The 18,716-nt window shown below is 43.9% G+C and overlaps 1 non-coding gene across 1 annotated transcript; it reads right to left on the bottom strand.

Annotated features, from left to right (window-relative positions):
• Positions 1–11,996: 11,996 nt before the first annotated feature.
• On the bottom strand, positions 11,997–12,070 carry TRNAT-AGU. The gene has a single exon. It is a non-coding gene; the product is annotated as a tRNA-Thr (tRNA).
• Positions 12,071–18,716: the final 6,646 nt, after the last annotated feature.

The raw sequence follows: 18,716 nt of genomic DNA, 5'->3' as shown, positions 1-18,716 counted from the left end.
CTATAATGGAAGATTATTGTGGCATAAGCAATGGTAAAATGGATGGTTTGGGAGGGAACGGGAAAGATCTACAGGAACTAATGCTGAGCAAAGAGGACAGAACTAGGAGTAAAATTTATGTGACAACAATGTTAGAGAGAAAAAAACCAAACAACTTTGAAAGGCTAGAACTCTGATCAACGCAATGATAAAGCACCAGTCCAGACAACTGAAGATGAAGCACTCCATTCGACTCCTGCGAGAGAGGTGATGGACTTAAAAAGCAGAGAGGTGCATATATATTTAGGCTCAGCCAACGTGAGAATTTGTTTTGCTGGACTATGCGTGTTTTACTTTTCATCTTGCTGTGGTTGTTCAGTGGGGTGAGAGAAGGCGCTGCAATGGGACGAACAGATTATAAATAAATGTAGAAATAAATAAATGTCTTTCATTGTGTGTGTGTGTGTGTGTGTGTGTGTGTGTGTGTGTGTGTGTGTGTGTGTGTAGCAGTGAGGGTTAAGTGACTTGCCCAAGGTCACACTGGTGGTGTCTGAAGCCAAATTTGAACTCAGGTCCTCCTGAATCCAGAGCCAGTGCTGTATCCACTGCACCACCTAGCTGCCCCTTGTCTTTCATTTTTTTAAAGGAAACCTAGAGTTTAGATTACCTGAGTAGAGATCCCGTGCAGGAAAAACCCCAGAGGAACAGTCACTTTGGAAATCATACCTGTTTACCTCTTCCTACTCAACCTGATAAGGCAGATGGATTTAAGACCCCACCTAAGAATGACAAAGAAATTCTTAACACATTTTTTTCTTCATCTCCGGAAGACTGGCAGGTCTGACTATCTTTGCCCCCCTCGGGTGATTTTTAAAGTTTCATGGAGATTCTTGGAAGTGTTGCAGTGGCTCCGGCAAACCCCCAAGCTATGAGGATGCTCGCCAGAATCAATATTCATTACTGTTGTTCTTTATTCATTATTTTCTGCCAAAGAAGCCACCTGCACAGCTAAAGGATTGTAAATTCAAAGCTGGAAGGGACTGGTTTCATTATTAGAGATCATCTAACCCATCCTCTTCATTTTGCAGATGGGGGAACTAAACCCCAGAAAACTTCCATGACCTACCCAGGGTTACACAAGGTACAGTCTGAGACAGGATTTGAACTCAGAACTGTCTAATTATAAATCCAGCACCTGTTTCCTGCACCATGCTTCATCTTCTATTGCCCTAATAGAATAGAGCCTATTGCTCTAGAGTCACAAGGGGCCTTGGGCATCACTGACAGAAAACAAAACAAACTCACAAATAATAACTATGTTTTTAAAAACTGTTTTTCATCAGACCTTCCCAGGAGCGGGCCAAAGGATTGACTAATTTTCTCATCTTGTCTATATTCCAAAGACTGGGAGCCTTAAAGGGGATTTATTCATCACAGCCTAGCCTATACATCTACAAAATGCTTTTACTCTTTCCTGTCAATAGCCTCTGAGGTCTGAGTAATGGAAAGTTTGAGCGAGGGTCCCATGCCTGCCCCCGCCTTGGCTTTGTCTGTGATGACTTCCCAAATGGAGAGTATAACACTTTTACTTTGCCAAAGGGCCTGTGGGGAGGGAAACACATTTCCGAAGCTTTTCCTGCTGAAACTTGCTATTGACAATCTCACATCTAACTTTCATTAGTGACCTCTTAAGCACCCAAATGGATGGGGCTGAAGGCATAGGAAGGTCAGGGTGGGGCGGTGCATGAGCCAGCCCCGGGGGATCACTGTGAGCCTCATCTGGAGACTTTGTGGCCAAAGCCATAGCACTGGGCCCTTTAATGAAATCAGATGATCCAAGAACTCCCAATCACCCAAAGTGTTTTTCAATGGGAATAAAATGATGGATCTCTGCCATTGGCTGCTCCGAGCCAGGCTTTAGGTCTCAACAATGCTATGAATCACACCATTCCTCTGTTGAGGAGCCCAAGCAGCACCAATGACTTCCTTCTCTTGGTAGTGAATCCTGAGAGATGGGAATTCTCTAATTTCCTCAGAAAATATGACCCGTTACAGAAGGCCATAATCGAACTCACTCTGTCTCCTTTCCCTATGTTATCAAGTGGAGCTGAACTGTCATTGCTGCTTTTCCAATTGGCCAAAGCCTATTCAAACCAAAAGTCAAATCTGGTCAATTAGCATTTATTAAGTGCTCAGTGTATGCCAGACAATGTACTAAACACAGAGAACATAAAGAGAGGCAAGAAAGATGTAGTCCCTGCCCTCAAGGAGTTCACAATCTAATGAGGGAGACGTCATGTGATCAACTATTGGCAAATAAGATATATTCTGGGTAAATTGGAGGGAAGTTCAAAGATAAGGCACTAACATTAAGTGGGACTGGGACAGGCTTCTTTTTTTGTTCGGTTTTTGGTTTTTTTTCCAGGGCAATGGGGGTTAAGTGACTTGCCCAGGGTCACATAGCCAGTAAGTGTCAAGTGTCTGAGGCCGGATTTGAACTCAGGAACTCCTGAATCCAGGGCCGGTGCTTTATCCACTGCGCCAAATACCCACCCCCTGGGACAGGCTTCTTGAAGAAGGTAGGATCAAGGAGAGAGCATTCCAGGCCTCAGGGAAAATCAGTGAAAAGATAGAGAGGTAGAAAACGTAATGCATGTCTTATGAGAGGAACAGTAAGGAACACAGAGTTTCACTGGATCAGAGAATACATGGAGGGGAATAAGGTAGAAGAAGAGGGCAGCTAGATGGCGCAGTGGATAAAGCACTGGCCCTGGATTCAGGAGGACCTGAGTTCAAATCCGACCTATGACACTTGACACTTACTGGCTGTGTAACCCTGGGCAAGTCATTTAACCCTTATTAACCTGCCAAAAAAAAGAAAGAAAGAAAGAACAGAAAGGTAGGAGGGGGCCAGGTTATGAAAGGATTTAAAAGCCAAACAGAGGATTTTATATCTGATCCTAGATATAATATGGAGCCAATGGAGTTTATTGAATAGGGGAGTGAACTGAGTATAGGATGGACTAGAGTGGGGGAGGGCCTTGAAACAGGGAGGCCAAATAGAAAGCTAGTGCAACAGTTCAAGTGTGAGGTGATGAGGAGGGCTACCGAGATAATAATAATGTCAGAGGAAAGGGAGAGAAGTTTAGGAAAGGAAATTCAATAGGCCACAGATTGGATGGGGAAGACAGTGAGTGAGGAGTTGTGAGCCTGGGTTACTGGTAGGATGGTGGAACCCTCAACAGTAATGGGGAAGCTAGGAAGAGGAGAGAGAGGTTTAAAGGAAGGATGATGAGTTCAGTTTTGAACTTGCAGAGTTAAAGATATCTCCAACCATCTAACCGGAGATTCAAAACTGAGGGTCAAGACAGAGGTTAGGGCTGGATGATTAAATCTGAGAATCATCTGTTACCAAAATATTTATTAAAAACATCACCAGGGGGGGCAGCTAGGTGGCGCAGTGGATGGAGCACCAGCCCTGGAGTCAGGAGTGCCTGAGTTCAAATCCAGGCTCAGACACTTAACACTTACTAGCTGTGTGACCCTGGGCAAGTCACTTAATCCCGATTGCCTCACTTTAAAAAAAAAAAAGAAAGAAAAGAAATGATGATTGAATCCATGGGAGCTAATGAGATCACCAAGTGAAACAGTGTAGAGGGAGAAGAAAGCCCAGGACAGAGCCATAGCCAACACCCACTGTTAGAGGGTATGACATGAATAAAACTTCAACCAAAGAGACTGAAGAAGTGATCAGGGAAAAAGGGAGGAGAAGCAGGAGAAGGCAGTTGTCATAACCAAGAGCTTAGTTTCTTAAACTGTGGGGTCGTGTAACTAAATGTGGGGGTCGCGAAAAATTTGGCAACAGTAAAAGGTTATGTATACCTATTGTATTTACCTATATACCCAGGGTCGAGTAAAAATTTCTCAGGCGAAAAGGGGTTGAGAGTGGAAAAAGTTTAAGAAGCCCTGACCTAGAGCATCAAGTAGTGTCAAAAGGCAGAGAGCTCAAGAAGGTTGAGAACTGAAAAAAGTGATTAGAACATTATTACACAGATCATTTCCTCCCTTTCTGTTTTCCATCTCAGAGAAGAAAGTAAAAGAGGAAAGAAACAACTGAAAAAGAGCCAATACAAAAGAAAATCCAAATTAAAAAAAATGAATCATTATAACAGAATGCTTCATAGGATCAAAGATTTGGAATTGAAAAGGACCTAAGGAAGTCAGTCATCTATTTCAACCCCTTCACTTTACACTTGAGGGAACCGAGTCCCAGAGGTGTAAAGTTACTTGCCTATAATCATCCAGGTAGTAACAGAGCTGGGATTCTAACCCAAAGCCTCTAACTCCATTCCAGCTCTCTTCCCAATAGATCAAGTTTTATTAATTTTCATATGTCTAATTTCCCTAGCAAACATTCATCTGTGATTTATTCCACAGTGTAATTTGTATAATTATTTGGAACCAATTAACACAAATAATGTTACATACTTTTTCAGAGAAACTCTCATTATCTCAGCTACTGGGGAAAAGCTGAATTTCAATATAAATATGGAGTAGAACTGAATCCCTTTTTTGAAAACAAAAACCAAATGCTACCTTTTCAAAAAGCCTGTCACAACAAGCACTATCTATACATCTGCAATGGTTTTTACTCATTCTGAATTCTAACTTCTGAATTGAACTTAACAAGGCCCATTCTTTACTTAAGCAAATGAGGTTCAGGGAGAATAGTAATATCAATTCCCCCAGGACCTCCAAAAGACTGTCTAGAAAATACCATCTTCACCGTACTGAATGGTCCCTAATAATCTCAAAAGGAGGGACTGCAGCTTCCAACAGAGAATAATTGGAGCCCACGAATTAGCTTTCACACAAAGAGAATGAAGACTTTATACAGTGCAAGAGGCAGACACTAGCCATCAATAGGTTCTGCCCACAGTAGTTACACCATCCTCTTAACACTGGGCTGTGCACAAAAGGTTATGGGTCACATAACAGACATTTCCCCTCCTCTCTCCCAGAAGGTAATTTCCATTTACTGTATCACACCTTCATTACAAAGGAGAGCTGTGTTGTATTTGGGAAAAGGAAAGGAGAGGGGAGATTACAAAAACAACCTCTGAACTGGTTGGTTAATTTTACCAAATCAAAAAAAAGAAAAAATACTCATTGGTTATTTTATGATATTTGTTTAGATAATTTTTTTCTTCCATGGTATTTATTTCAATATCCAAGTCAGGGGATGAGGAAAGTCAATTATGTTACTGCTTAATTTGGTGTTACTTGAGCAAGTCCACATGCAAAGCAATCCAGGCAACTGGCCCATTTCATCAATGAGCTGTTGTTTTTGAGAAGCACTATCTTTGAAATAAGCAGCTTGTAAATCATGGTTTGTTTCCTCACTAACATAACAGATGTACCCAGTTCAGTGGATGGGCAAAAATGGTGCTATATCTTCTGCTTTCTGATAAAATTCACCCAGTAAATACTCACATTTACTTAATCCAGCTAAGCCTGGCCCACACTGGTAACTGTTTGTACTCTAACCCACAGTCTTAAAAGAGCCCACCCCTTCTCATACTGCTCATCTGCCAACATGTCCTTGTTGACCCACCCTGAACCAGCCTGACCAGTTTCCTGTGCCATTCCTGTAGAGATCAGGAGGGATAAAGGACCGGAAACTCTTCATTAATAAGCTCTAATAAAAACACAAAGGGCTGTGCTTAAATATAATTGAGCAAATACATAGAAAGAAAAGAGATCAGAAGGGGACACAGAGTAAATAAGTTATAGTTAACATCATATTAAAGCTCGGATTGTATCCTTGCACATTCCATTTTGCATTTTAGTCTTTATTTTGTTTCCATTTGTTGGGATTATTGCTGTAGATAATATATTTTTAAATGAACAACACACTCTGCTAAAGCACAGAGCTGGAATGAAAGCTTGTTTAAGCCATATCAGCTTCCCAAAAGGGAGAATACACACAAGTGTCATGGTACACAGCTGGGACATTGTGCTGCTTGCTGTAAACCCTCAAAGAAGCAGACATCTTGCTTCTCCCTCCCTTCCATACTCTTCCTCAAGAGGATGAATATTGTCTGCTGAGGCAATGGTGGTAGGCCCTGCTGAAGCCTTGGAAGAGGACGTTCAGAGAAACATGCCAGGCACGCTTTTCCCATCCAAGGAGGAGGGTTCAGGGTGAGCCTCCACTTCACCACTCAACAGGTGGGATTCAGGAGGGCACCTGGTGAAGTCCTACTTGCTCAGGCTCAAAGAAGAGAAATGAGGAGATGAACTGACTAAAACTGACCAGTGGTTTCCCTTTTGGTGTGTTTCCTTTCCCACCTGGCAGCACAATGATTCCAGAAACATTATCATTATCAGGAACATCATCCTTCAGGGTCACATCATCCTTGGTGCTCACAGTTCATCAGTGCCCTCTGCTCCTCTGATTGGAACCCTTCCCCAAGCCTCCATTTAATCAGAGAGCCCAGGCCAGTCACCTTTTTATTGCCCACCTGGCCACACTTCTTTGGCCTGTTCCATCATGCCTCCCATCTCTCCTCACTCCCTTCCCTTTTTAGGCTCCCTTTCTATGTTGTATTCCCGCCGTCCCCCCCCCCCACACACACTTAAATTATAAGATCCTTGAGGGCAAAGACTATCTTTCTTGTTCAGATTTGCATTCTCGGAGTTTAGCACAGTTTAGTACATCTGTGGTTCAGTCATTTCTCAGTCATGTCCACCTCTTCATAGCCCTTTTTGGACTTTTCTTAGTACAGATACTGGAGTATTTGGCCATTTCTTTCTCCAACTAATTTTACAGATGAGGAAACTGAGGCAAACAGGGTTAAGTGACTTGCCCAGGGTCAAAAATCTAGTAAAGTGTCTGGGACTAGATTTGAGTTCATGAAGATAAGTCTTCTTGTCTCCAGGCCTAGTACTGTGGCCACCTAGCTGTCCCACACAGTAGATGCCTGGCACATAGTTGGTGCCTAATAAATGTTTATTGACTGACTGTAGGTAAAACAAATATTTGCTACAGGCAGGGGGAAAAAATTACACCTTAATTAGCCCCTGTGCTAAGTCAGCAGCTCTTTTCTTTGAATTTCTCTGGTTTCTCTCTGACCCTAACATTCCTGGAAATGAATTTAGAGGGTTGAGAGGAAGTTCTCAGAACTGAAGGTGTGAACTTCACAGAACTTCACACTGTGAAGGCTGCACTGGGCTCTTTTAAAAATCCAGACCACACTGGATTGTTTGGTATAGCCAGAGCCACAGTGGACCACCACATGGCATCCCTATGAGAGAGAGAGGTCAAAAGATCATTGTGACTGCCGGAGAACTTATCAGCATCTTACATGTCTGGGGCCTGGAGGCCATCAAGAGCAAGGGAGGCCTCCATCTCTTGGCTCTGTGCCTTTGTATCTGCTGGTCATATTTCCCCTTCCCCCCCCCACTCACTCCTCACTTTCACCCCTTAAACCTTGGTTTCCTTCAAAATTCAACTCAAGCACCCCCTTCAAAGGGAAACCTTTCCTGTTCTCCCCAATAGCTAATGACTTCCTCCCAGCAAATTACCTCAAATTTATTTTGCATATAGTTACATATGTATGCACTGTCTCCCTTGAGGGCAGCGACTGGTTCATTTTTATGCCCGGTGTATCCCCAGTGCCAGACATATAGTAGGCTTAAGTGATTGAAAGCAGAAAAGGTAGGAATTGCCAAGAAGAAGCTTCTATACCTGGAAGGGACTGCATGCATGTATTAGAAAAGTGCTCATGGGACCCTTGCAGAATAGGAGGTGGAGAGGTCCTCTTTTAGATCATAGAGTACACAACTCTTCCTAACAGTTACAAATTGTCTCCAACACAACCCTCAGTCACAGGGACCAAAGGACCAGTTAGCAGTAGCTGTGTTGGCCTATCAGAGAGTATATCCCCAAGAGGCCCCAATTAATAATAAGTTCATTAAAACATTGATTAATAATAAAACACAGTAATTATAAATAATACAGTAATATCTAATTAATAACAAAAACTAGGAAAAGAGACTGTGGGACAGTTAAAAGACTACTGACTCTAGAGATAAAGGAGCCTAGTTCAAATCTTGCCTGCAACAACTTGGGTCTTTTGTGTCCTCAGGACACAATAACTTCCTTGGGCTTTAGTTTCCTCATGTATGTGGAGTTTGGAGTAGATGTCTTCCATGGCCTCTTCTAGCTTTAGCGTTAAGATCCTGTAATTATCGGGGGCAGCTAGGTGGCGAAGGGATAGAGCACCAGCCTGGAGTCAGGAGGACCTGAGTTCAAATTCAGCCTCAGACACTTAACACTTACTAGCTGTGTGACCCTGGGCAAGTCACTTAACCCCAGTTGCCTCACTAAAAAAAAAAAAAAAAAAGATCCTGTAATTATCTTTCAAATGGACAAAGAAATCCCTGCCCGCACAATAAAAGGTTCTTGATGGATCAATGGGTAAATTTTAAGCTATCAAACTTTGGTTACAACTTTAGAGTACACATCTGAAATTCCAAGTATCTCCAAAAAAGGCCGGTAAAATATTTTCTGATGTAGTAAGTGCCCACATGGAATAGGAGAGTGGTTTCCACATGCTCCATCATAGGTATCTTTTTTTTTTAATGTCACTTGTATTTAATATTTTTGTCAGCATTGGTAGGCTCTTCACAGAAGTCGATCACCCACCACTCCTCTGTGACACTGACTTTTTCTTCCAGAGCTACTGGATGGAAATAAGAACTTAACACTCATAAATCCCTTTAAGGCTGGCAAAGCACCTTCCCCACCACAATTAGAGTTGTCCAAAAGTCCAATGAGCTGTTTTTAAAGATAGTTGGTTCTCCTGATAATGTAGAATCTACACCTTGAAGGAAAGAACTTTGAATTTCCCAATGCCTAGCATAGCGCCTTCCGAATACTAGGTGCTTGTCGGTCGCTAGGTGGCACCATAGTGCACAGAGCACTGGGCTGAAATCAGGAAGACTCATCTTCATAAATTCAAATCCCGTCTCAGAGACTCACTAGCTTTGTGATCCTGGGCAAGTCACCTCACTCTGTTTGCCTCTGTTTCCTCATCTGTAAAATGGTCTGGAGAGGAAGTGGCAAACTCTCCAGTATCTTTACCAAGAAAACTCCAATAATTGAAACAACTGAACAATATCTTATAGATGAAAAAACTGAAGCTCAGAGCAATGAAATTACTTGTACAAGGTCACATAGGTGGGAAGTAGAAAAGGCAGGACTTCTGGTTATAAATAAAGGGCAGAGCTAGGATTTGTACCCAGGTCTTCTAAATCTAAATCCAGTGCTCTTTCTATTACATCGACCTTCCTGAGAGCAGCAGATGGCTATATAATTGTCATAGGTATCTTTTGAATTCCAGTTGGCATAGTACAGTGGGAAGGATGCTCAATTTGGTGTCTAAGAGTTCAAATCCTGATTCTTCCATTTAAGACTTCTGTGACCTTAGGCCAGACTCTTAGTTCCTCTAGCCCATTGATAAAATGAGAGTAAGATGACCTTTAAGGTCTCTTTCAATTCCAAATTTATGGTCCTGTGACTTCAGACACAATTCTTCCCCAGTATAACCTGCATAAACAGCCTCTTAAATTAAGAGAGATCATGTATTGTTTCTTAACTAATAAACCACTTTTAACAATCTGATTAATCTTGTACTCACTGGAAACTAAAGGCACCAAATAGCAGCAGCAATTTCCTCTAAAATTAAATGAAAACACCAAAATAAACTATCAATTGGTAGTTAATAGCCAAATAATATTATGTATTAAGCCTCTGAATGGCATTAAAATAGCAAATGAACAAAGAGCTAGGAACACAAAATGGTCTACAATAGCTGTTCATGTAACAAAAGCCTTCACTTCAGTCAACTGCCCAAGGCTCCAGTGCTTCTCAATTGTCAGCCATGATATTTTTAGTTAGGAAATAGATCCGTAAACAGTCTCTAAAATTAAGGTGGGGGTGGGGAGACAAGCTATACTCAATGAGTTTCTACTCTTTTCCATGACAGTGATTTGGGGGATCTATACTATGAGAAAGGTGTTATTTCAAAAGAAAACTGAAAAAAAAAAACCCAGCCCTAGAATAGTCCATGGGGATTTCAATGCTCTCTAAAACCAGTTTTATTGTGGGTGCTTCCAAGAGATATATGGGTGAGAAGCTACTAGCAACCTGAGGCCCATATATCTCAATCGTGAACTCAGCACCTAACACATACGCAGTTACTAATTGAGGTCATTACCAGCCACACTTCAATTTATGACTTCTGAGTAAAGGATGTTGGTAGCTGGCAAAGTGAGAGAGTAAGTAAGTGGTGGTTGTCTTTTGTTCTTGAAGAGGGCCAAAATGATATCACTGTGTTGGAGTCCAGGTACAGTGTGTCTGATGTGGCTAATCAGACCAAGACAAGCCCAGAAGGCTCTATCACAGGCTGGACACAAATAGTCTATATGCTATATGGGAGAGTATTTGGACAGGGACAACTGGGGCTCAGTCTCTTGGGCTGGGTGGTCTGAGTGCCTCCCCCATTTAGCAGATGAAGCACAACTGGACACAACCATACTTTTCAAGTGCCTATGCTGCATTTGGCCAGCCCAAAGAGCATTGTGGATCCCATGTAGGGGTGGCACTGGACAAGAGAGGAAAAGAACAGTTTCCCCTGTTAAAGTACTATCCATACATACATCCACTAGTATGTACCAAGGAAAATAGACCTCTCCTTCCTTCACTGACAAACCCTTTCAGAGGTACGGAAGTTATACCTGGTGTCCCACCCCCCAGCCCACACAGTAACATTTGTAAGGGAGAAAGGAGCATGTTGGAGGATCTATCCTTAGTACACATTTCCCACTAATCAATCTCACCCCAATCCCACAAATCACAAAGTGATTGTGTAGTAGAAAGGGTGATGAATTTGGAGTTAGGGAATCTGAATTCCAATTCCACCTCTGCCACCAATTCGACCTTGTGTAAGTCAAAGATCTCTGGACCTCAGTTTCTTCAGATGTAAAATGGATGACTTCTAAGGCCCCTTTCCAGCTTCCCATCTGTCATTCAGGCCCACTCTCCCTCACCTCTTCCTTGTGGCCTCCTGCACTGGGCATTAGCCCCCAGCTCCTTCCCAGCCCCAAACAATCTCTGACATTAGGGTCATCTAAATCACTCCTAAATGATTTATCACCCCTTGCCTCCAAACTCTTTCCCTTTCCTTGCCTTACTTACTCAGAACCCCTAAATTCCAAATTGTTTCCATTACATCCCTTCCAATCTCAGTCTCTGACCCCTTATCCCCAAATTCCTCCTTCAGAGCCCCCAAATCTCCTGAGCCTTAAGAACCCCAATTCTTCTCCATCTCAGTCCTTCCCATCCTCAAACGCTCTCTGACTCTTTATCCCCAAATTCCTTCCTCATAGTCCCCAAATAACCATTTGAGCCTCAGGGCCCCCATTTCTCCACTTCAGTTCTTCCCATCCTCAAATACCCCAGGACCTCTGAGCCTTCTCTCTCATTTCATTCCTTCCATCGCCAAACATTCTCTGTCCCCCACCCCCACCTAGGAGCCCCAAACACTTCGGAGCCCCTACAGAGTCTTCCCTCCCTCCCTGGAAGCTGCACTTTGTAAACCGTCTCCTCCCTCCCCTCAGTGTCCCCCACTCCTCCCTCCTCCCCCGCCCCAGGGGGGCGCAGTTAACCCTCCACACCCCAACCCCCGCCGCTCCGCCCTTACCTTGGCTCAGGGATCCGGACTAGGGGCGCGAGGATCCCCGTGGGCTCAAGGTTCGGTGCCCCTCTCGGGCTCGGGATGCGGCTGCCTAATAAAAGGGAGCGGTCCGAAAGGCGGCCCTGAAAATGCAACCCCAACCTCAACCCTAACCCTACCTGCCCGCTCCTGCGGGGCTCCCTGTCTCCGGGTGGCATAAAATGAAGATTTTGTGTGTGGGCGCAAGGAGAGGGGGGAAAAAGAGACTCTGAGGTCCGTAGGCACCGCTGGGATTCGAACCCAGGATCTCCTGTTTACTAGACAGGCGCTTTAACCAACTAAGCCACGGCGCCGCCCGCACAGGCAGCGCGAGAATCTCCTCCCCATTGCTGTTGCCCTCGCAGGGTCTCTGTCGCCCCGCCCCGCCCCTCCTAGCCCCGCCCCGCCTCGCCTAGCCCAGCTCAGCTCAGGCTCAGCCCAGCCCAGCTCAACACAACCTAGCTCTGTTCACGCTCCTCGCGGCCCAAGCACTAGCGGAGGAGCCTGTAACCTAGGACCGCCAAAGTACCACTGCATCGTCCCCGGGAGCTGAGAGCGCCCGCGGGAACGAGTTTCTTTGCAGCGTAGAGCAGCGCAGCGTGACTCCAGTTCTCTACTGTCTGCTCCTCCGGTGGAAAACTTACAAAATCGATCTCAAGGCCCACGCATGTGTCCATGTACGCATTTATGCATGCATGTACAAGGATAGGGAGAGTGCGTCCCGGGCTATGGTCTGGCTTTACTCATGGGCGGGGAGCAGTTAGCATCGATTAAGCACTTTGTGTGTGCCCGGCTAACGGGGATCCACAGAAAGGCAAAAGGCAGTGTCTGCCCTTTCGTAGCTCACGGTCTGACTGGGGAGACAGCATATGTACGAGCAAACTATCTATACGGGTTAAATGGAAAATAATCAACAGAGGAAGGCACTAAGATGAAGCAGGGCCGGGGAAGGCTTCCTGTGGGAGGTGAGACTTTAGCTGAGACTTGAAGGAAGCCCGAGGCAGAGATGAGGAGGGAGAGAAGTCCGACCTAGGAGACGGCCAGGGAAAAGGCCCAGAGTCTGAAGGGGGGCGTGTCTTGTGAGAAGAACAGCAAAGGAGACTAGTGCATGCGCGCACTGTGCATAGACTGAGTCCTCAAAGATTTATACGTATGTATTCATGGTGCGTGCATGTGTGCGTGTGTGGTGTGCATACAAGTAAATGTGTGTATGTGCGGGTGTAGCCAAAGCTATAGTGTAAATAGATTAGAAAACAATCCATAAAGGGTTTTGGGGTTGGGTAGCTGGATTAAGAGGAGAGAGGAAATTACATGGAGAAGTACTCTCTCACTGGGGAATCTTTCAGGCACTTTGCCCACAGCCTTTACTTTGGGTTTAATTCACTCTATTTTTTCCTGGAATAATAGTTATATGTAAACTTATATGGCCTATCACCAACCCCCCAAACGCCTTAGAATATAAAGACTTGTAAGCCCCTGTCCTAGTTATGGTGCCCTGAACGAGGTGGACAGTAAAAGGCCCTTAGAGAAATTAGCTACATAACATAGAGTTAACTTGGAAATTTGAATTCCAAGTAAACTCTTCAATGGGGAAATAGTTTAGAAATAACTAAGCTATCTATCTATCTATCTATATACATATATATATATTTATATATACATATAAATGTTTGCTTTCTCTGTTGATTGGGAGGACCCCTGCTTGCTCTGAAAGCCTCATCCTCTTTAAAACAAAACCAAGATCTCTCTGATTCCTTTCAGCTGAAAAATCAACGGTCCTAGAAACTTGGATGCATGTGGATCATCATCCTTAAGAGCATAGCCCATTCATGCTTAATCATGTGCAGAACAAGTCCACCAGAACCACCACCTTGACCAGCATTTCTCCTCAGATCTTTTTTTTTTGGGGGGGGTGAGGCAATTGGGGTTAAGTGACTTGCCCAGGGTCACACAGCTAGTAAGTGTCTAAGGCCAGATTTGAACTCAGGTCCTCCTGAATCCAGGGCTGGTGCTCTATCCACTGCACCACCTAGTTGCCCCTCTCCTCAGATCTTGATGGCCTAGGAGCCTGAGCCCAAAGCCTTGGGAATAAGTGTTCTCCCCAAACTACCAGGCCTGCTTCCAGCCCTAAGCCATCCATAAGAAGAGAAATCATTGTGGAGAAAGGGCCCACCTTCCCCATCACCACCAGCAACAACTGCTGACTACCAGCGGGCAGAGAAGCAGATGAGCCCTGAGAGTAGAAGCACCTCCCAGACCATCTTGTCTTGCTTCCAGACCAAACCTAACAGCCAATATCTGGGGAGGCAATTCCTATGGAGAGGAAGCCAGCTTTTCCTACCAAATGCCACTGACAGGGTGAGTGAGCCATCCTAGCCGAAGCAGCAAGGCACCCTGGGGGAGAGATAGAAAATGACATGTACTGGAAAGCTCGGGTCACCAATACCACCACCATGTCCCCTCAGACCCCGATGAAGACAGACCCTGAACCCAAGAGCCTCGGGAATGGTGATGCTTCCTCAGTCCAGTGCCCACAGTCCTCATCCTGGGAAACAACCCCTGTGGAAATGAAACCTGAAAACTGCTCTGATAGGAGCAACATCTGTTGAAGACCCAGAAGAGAAAGTTCTTGTCACCAAAGTCCCTGGTATTGTCAAATGACTCAACATTAGAAACTAATATAACTTTATCCATGGATATAACATTTTTTAAAAGAGAATTAAGGGGCAGCTAGGTGGTGAAGTGGATGGAGTACCGGCCCTGGAGTCAGGAGTACCTGAGTTCAAATCCGGCCTCAGACACTTAACACTTACTGGCTGTGTGACCTTGGGCAAGTCACTTAACCCCAATTGCCTCACTAAAAAAAAAAAAGAGAGAATTAATATCTGCTTTGCCACCATACCCTAAGGACATGGGACTTTTCCATCTGACACCTTCCATCTGCATTGTCTCCCCCATTAGAAGGGAGTTCCTTGATAGCAGACTGTCTTACTTTCCTGTATGCATCTCTAGCAGGAAACACAGTAAACATGTAATAAATCATTCATTCATTCATGGTGGTGGCCATGACAGACCTTGTAGCCAGGACCTCCTTTCATCTGTTCTGGTATCTTCCATGCCAAGGTGGTCTGTGCTCACCCCCTAGAACCATCCAGCCAGCAGTATTGTGAAGAACAAAAGCCAAGAGAGATGATGCAGCATTTCAAAGAGATAGATCAATAAACCAAAATCTGCCTGGCTGTCTCTGTTTCTGTCCCTTTTCTGCCTTCTCTTTGTCTCTGTCTCTAGGTGTCTCTTTGTCTCTGTCTGTCTCTTTCTCTGTCTGTCTGTCTCTGTCTCTCTGTCGCTGTCTCTCTCTCTCTCTTTCTCTCTCTCTTCTTTCTTCTGAGTCCTGACTCAGTCACTCTCTCCTGTAGTCCTAATGAGATTTAGAGCTGGTTGTAAGAGACATTAGAGATTAGATGAGTTAACTGAGGTCCACAGAAAAAATGGGATTAGAACTCAGGTCTTCCAGTTCCAAACCCATGCTTTTTTCTACCATGTTATGCTAAAATGGTCACACTCTGTCCCCGCAGACACTTGTCTCAATCCCTGCCTTACCAAGGGCTCTTTATCTGATCCTGTGAACTCCCTTAAAAAATCAGGGTCTCCTCATCTTAAAAGGCAGGTAGAAATCAGGGTAAATTTGGAATCAGGGCACCTGGGCTCAGTTCCTGTTCCTATTTACTTCCAGTGCAGCCTTAGGTAAGTTACAAGTCAAAAATTTTCCCAGAGTCTCATTTTTGAGGGGGTTGGACTAGATTAAGGGTCTTAACCTGGGACCCATAGCCTTGCTTTTTTTAATCATAAAAGTATTTTATTATTTTCCAGTTACATGTAGAGATAGTTTTCAACATTTGTAAATAGATTAGATTTCTAGTTTCAAATTTTTCTCCCTCCACCCCCTCCCACCCCTCTCCCCAAGACAGCAAGCAATCTGATATTGGTTATATATGTACAATCACATTAAACATATTTCTGCATTAGTCATGCTGTGAAAGAAGAATCAGAGCAAAAGAGAAAAACCTCAAAAGAGAAAAACAAAAAAGTAGAAATATTATAGTTCAATCTGCATCTAGATCCTATAGTTCTTTTTTTCCTGAATTTGGAGAGCATTTTCCATCATCATGAGTCTTGGACCATTGTATTGCTGAGAAGAGTCAAGTCTATCACAGTTGATCAACACACAATGTTTTTGATACTGTGTACAATGTTCTGGTTCTGCTCATCTCACTCAACATCAGTTCATGTAAGTCCTTTCAGGTGTCTCTGAAATCTGCCTGCTCATCATTTCTTACAGCACAATAGTATTCCATAACATTTATATACCACAACTTGTTCAGCATTCCCCAGTTGATGGGCTTCCCCTCAATTTCCCCATAGCCTTGCTTTTAAAAGAGTTTGATAACTGTTGTTTCAATTTAATTGGTTTCCTTTATAATCCTGTGCCTTTTGTTTTATTCATTTAAAATTCTTCTTAGAAGGGGTCCATGGACTTTTCCAGGAAAAGTGATCCATCACTTAAAAAAGGTTAAGAATCCCTGGACTAAACTGGCTTTGGAAGACCTTGCCAGCTTTAGATCCAGGACCCTATGACCCTTCACCTCTACTGTGCTTGTTTTCAACTCAAAAGTTCAGCCTGGGAAGAGAGAGATCCCTGAAGGAGACGTCTAGAGGAAAGCCTCTGCAACAAACTGTGTAGACTTCCCCCAATGCAGGGTTTAGGGAAGGAATGAGAGAATGTTTGGATGGGATTCCATCATCTCTATGAGAGTGAGTGCCCACCCTGAGGAGATCATAGATCCATCAAAGTATCCAAGGAGAAGTATCCACTGTTTGCCCACCTCTCATTGACTTTCAATATGCTGCTATCTAGTATCCTTTACCTGGGAAAATTTCTATTCTGTTCTTTAAACACTAAAGCTATGACACCTTGATAAGGCATCATTTCCCCATACAAATGCCAGGATTCCTGCATGTGTTCCCCACTGGACACCTTTTCTTCACTTCTTTTTGTAATAGCCCTTCCTCATGGGCAGACACAATCACTGAGCCTTCCTAGAGGCATGCCTTTCTTTCCCTTATAGCTTAACCTAAACAAGGCATCTCTGTCTGCCACCAGAGGCCTTTCACCCATCTAGTTCTAATCTCTCTTTCCAGTCTTACCTAACATTACCCCCCTTCACAAACTCAACTCTACACTCTCCTCCGCCATCTTTGATTCTCTTATTCCCTTGTCCTAGTGACAATAACATGCTGACAAGCTCCAACCCTGAATTACTCCCACTAACTGCTTCCTTCTCTCCTATTGACTTGCTATTGGAAAAAGCCAGTGGAAATTAAGAAACTGTGCTAATTGGATGCACTACAAATTTGTTATCTAATGTCGACTGGGACTTCATTGCAGCTAGATAAACATTCTAATTCTCTCTAATTGATTCACTAACCCACTCTCCACAGCACCTGTTTCAAATCTTATATCTCCTCAAGCCTAACCCCCTCTCCAGCCCTCTCAAAGGATGTATACATCACTGAAAAAACCAAGACCTTTCACCAAATTCCTTCTTCTGTACTCCTCTTCATCTCCATGTTACTACACTATCTTCCTCCACTGTCTTTTCTTTGACTCTGGTCTCAGATGAAGAAGTGGCCCTTTTTGCCAAGGCAGCAAACCCTTCTAAATGTACTCTTTTTTTTTTTTTAATGAGGCAATTGGGGTTAAGCGACTTGCCCAGGGTCACACAGCTAATAAATGTTGTGTCTGAGGCCGGCTTTGAACTCAGGTACTCCTGACTCCAGGGCCGGTGCTCTATCCACTGCACCACCTAGGTGCCCCTCTATATGTACTCTTTTTTTTTTTTTGGTTTTTTTTTTTTGATGGGCAATTGGGGTTAAGTGACTTGCCCAGGGTCACACAGCTAGTAAGTGTTAAGTGTCTGAGGCCGGATTTGAACTCAGGTACTTCTGAATCCAGGGCCGGTGCTCTATCCACTTCGCCATCTAGCTGCCCCCTATATGTACTCTTGATGCCATCTTCTCCCAACTTCTCAAGCAAATTTCCCCCATTATCATCCCTCTCTCTTATCATCAGTCTCTAACTCCTGACTCCCTACTGCCTACAAACATGCCCTTTTCTCCCCAGCCTTAAAATCATCATTTGATGCTACCATCCTCACTCATTATCATTCTATAGCTTTCCTTTTGTGCCCAGCCTCAAGAAAGGCATCAAGGGGGCAGCTAGGTGGCACAGTGGATAAAGCACTGGCCCTGGATTCAGGAGGACCTGAGTTCAAATCTGACCTCAGACACTTGACACTTACTAGCTGTGTGACCCTGGGCAAGTCACTTAACCCTCATTGCCCTGCAAAAAAAGAAAAAGAAAGGCATCAGAATTGGTGCCTCTTCTCCCTTTTCTCTCATTCTCTTCTAAATCCTCTGCAGTCTGACTTCCTCCATCATCAATGAACTGAAACTACCCTCTCCAAAAATCACCACTTATCTCTTTATTGCTAAACCAAGTAGTAGAAAAAAAAATCTTAATACTCCTTGATCTCTCTGCAGCATTTGACACTGGAGATGACTATCTCTTTCTCCACTCTCCCCTCTCTAGCTTTTCAGGACACTACTGTCTCCTCCTATCTTTCCCACTACTCCTTCTCACTCTCCTTTGCTGGATCTTCATCCAGATCATGCCCACTAACTACGGGTGTCCCCTAAGGATCTCTCCTGGGCCCTTTCTCTTTTCATTTTCTACTCTCTTAATTTATTAGCTCATCAGCACCCATAGGTTGATTAATGATTTCTGCCGATGATTCTCTCCACTGAGCCTTAGTCACACACCAAATGCCTCTTTGACATCTCAGCCTGGATAACCCTGTACTCAATGTATCCAAAACAGAACTTACCATCTTTTCCCTTAGA

The sequence above is a fragment of the Dromiciops gliroides genome, chromosome 2, assembly GCF_019393635.1.
Source record: "Dromiciops gliroides isolate mDroGli1 chromosome 2, mDroGli1.pri, whole genome shotgun sequence".
Lineage (NCBI taxonomy): Eukaryota > Metazoa > Chordata > Mammalia > Microbiotheria > Microbiotheriidae > Dromiciops > Dromiciops gliroides.
This window is presented reverse-complemented; position numbering and strand designations above follow the sequence as displayed.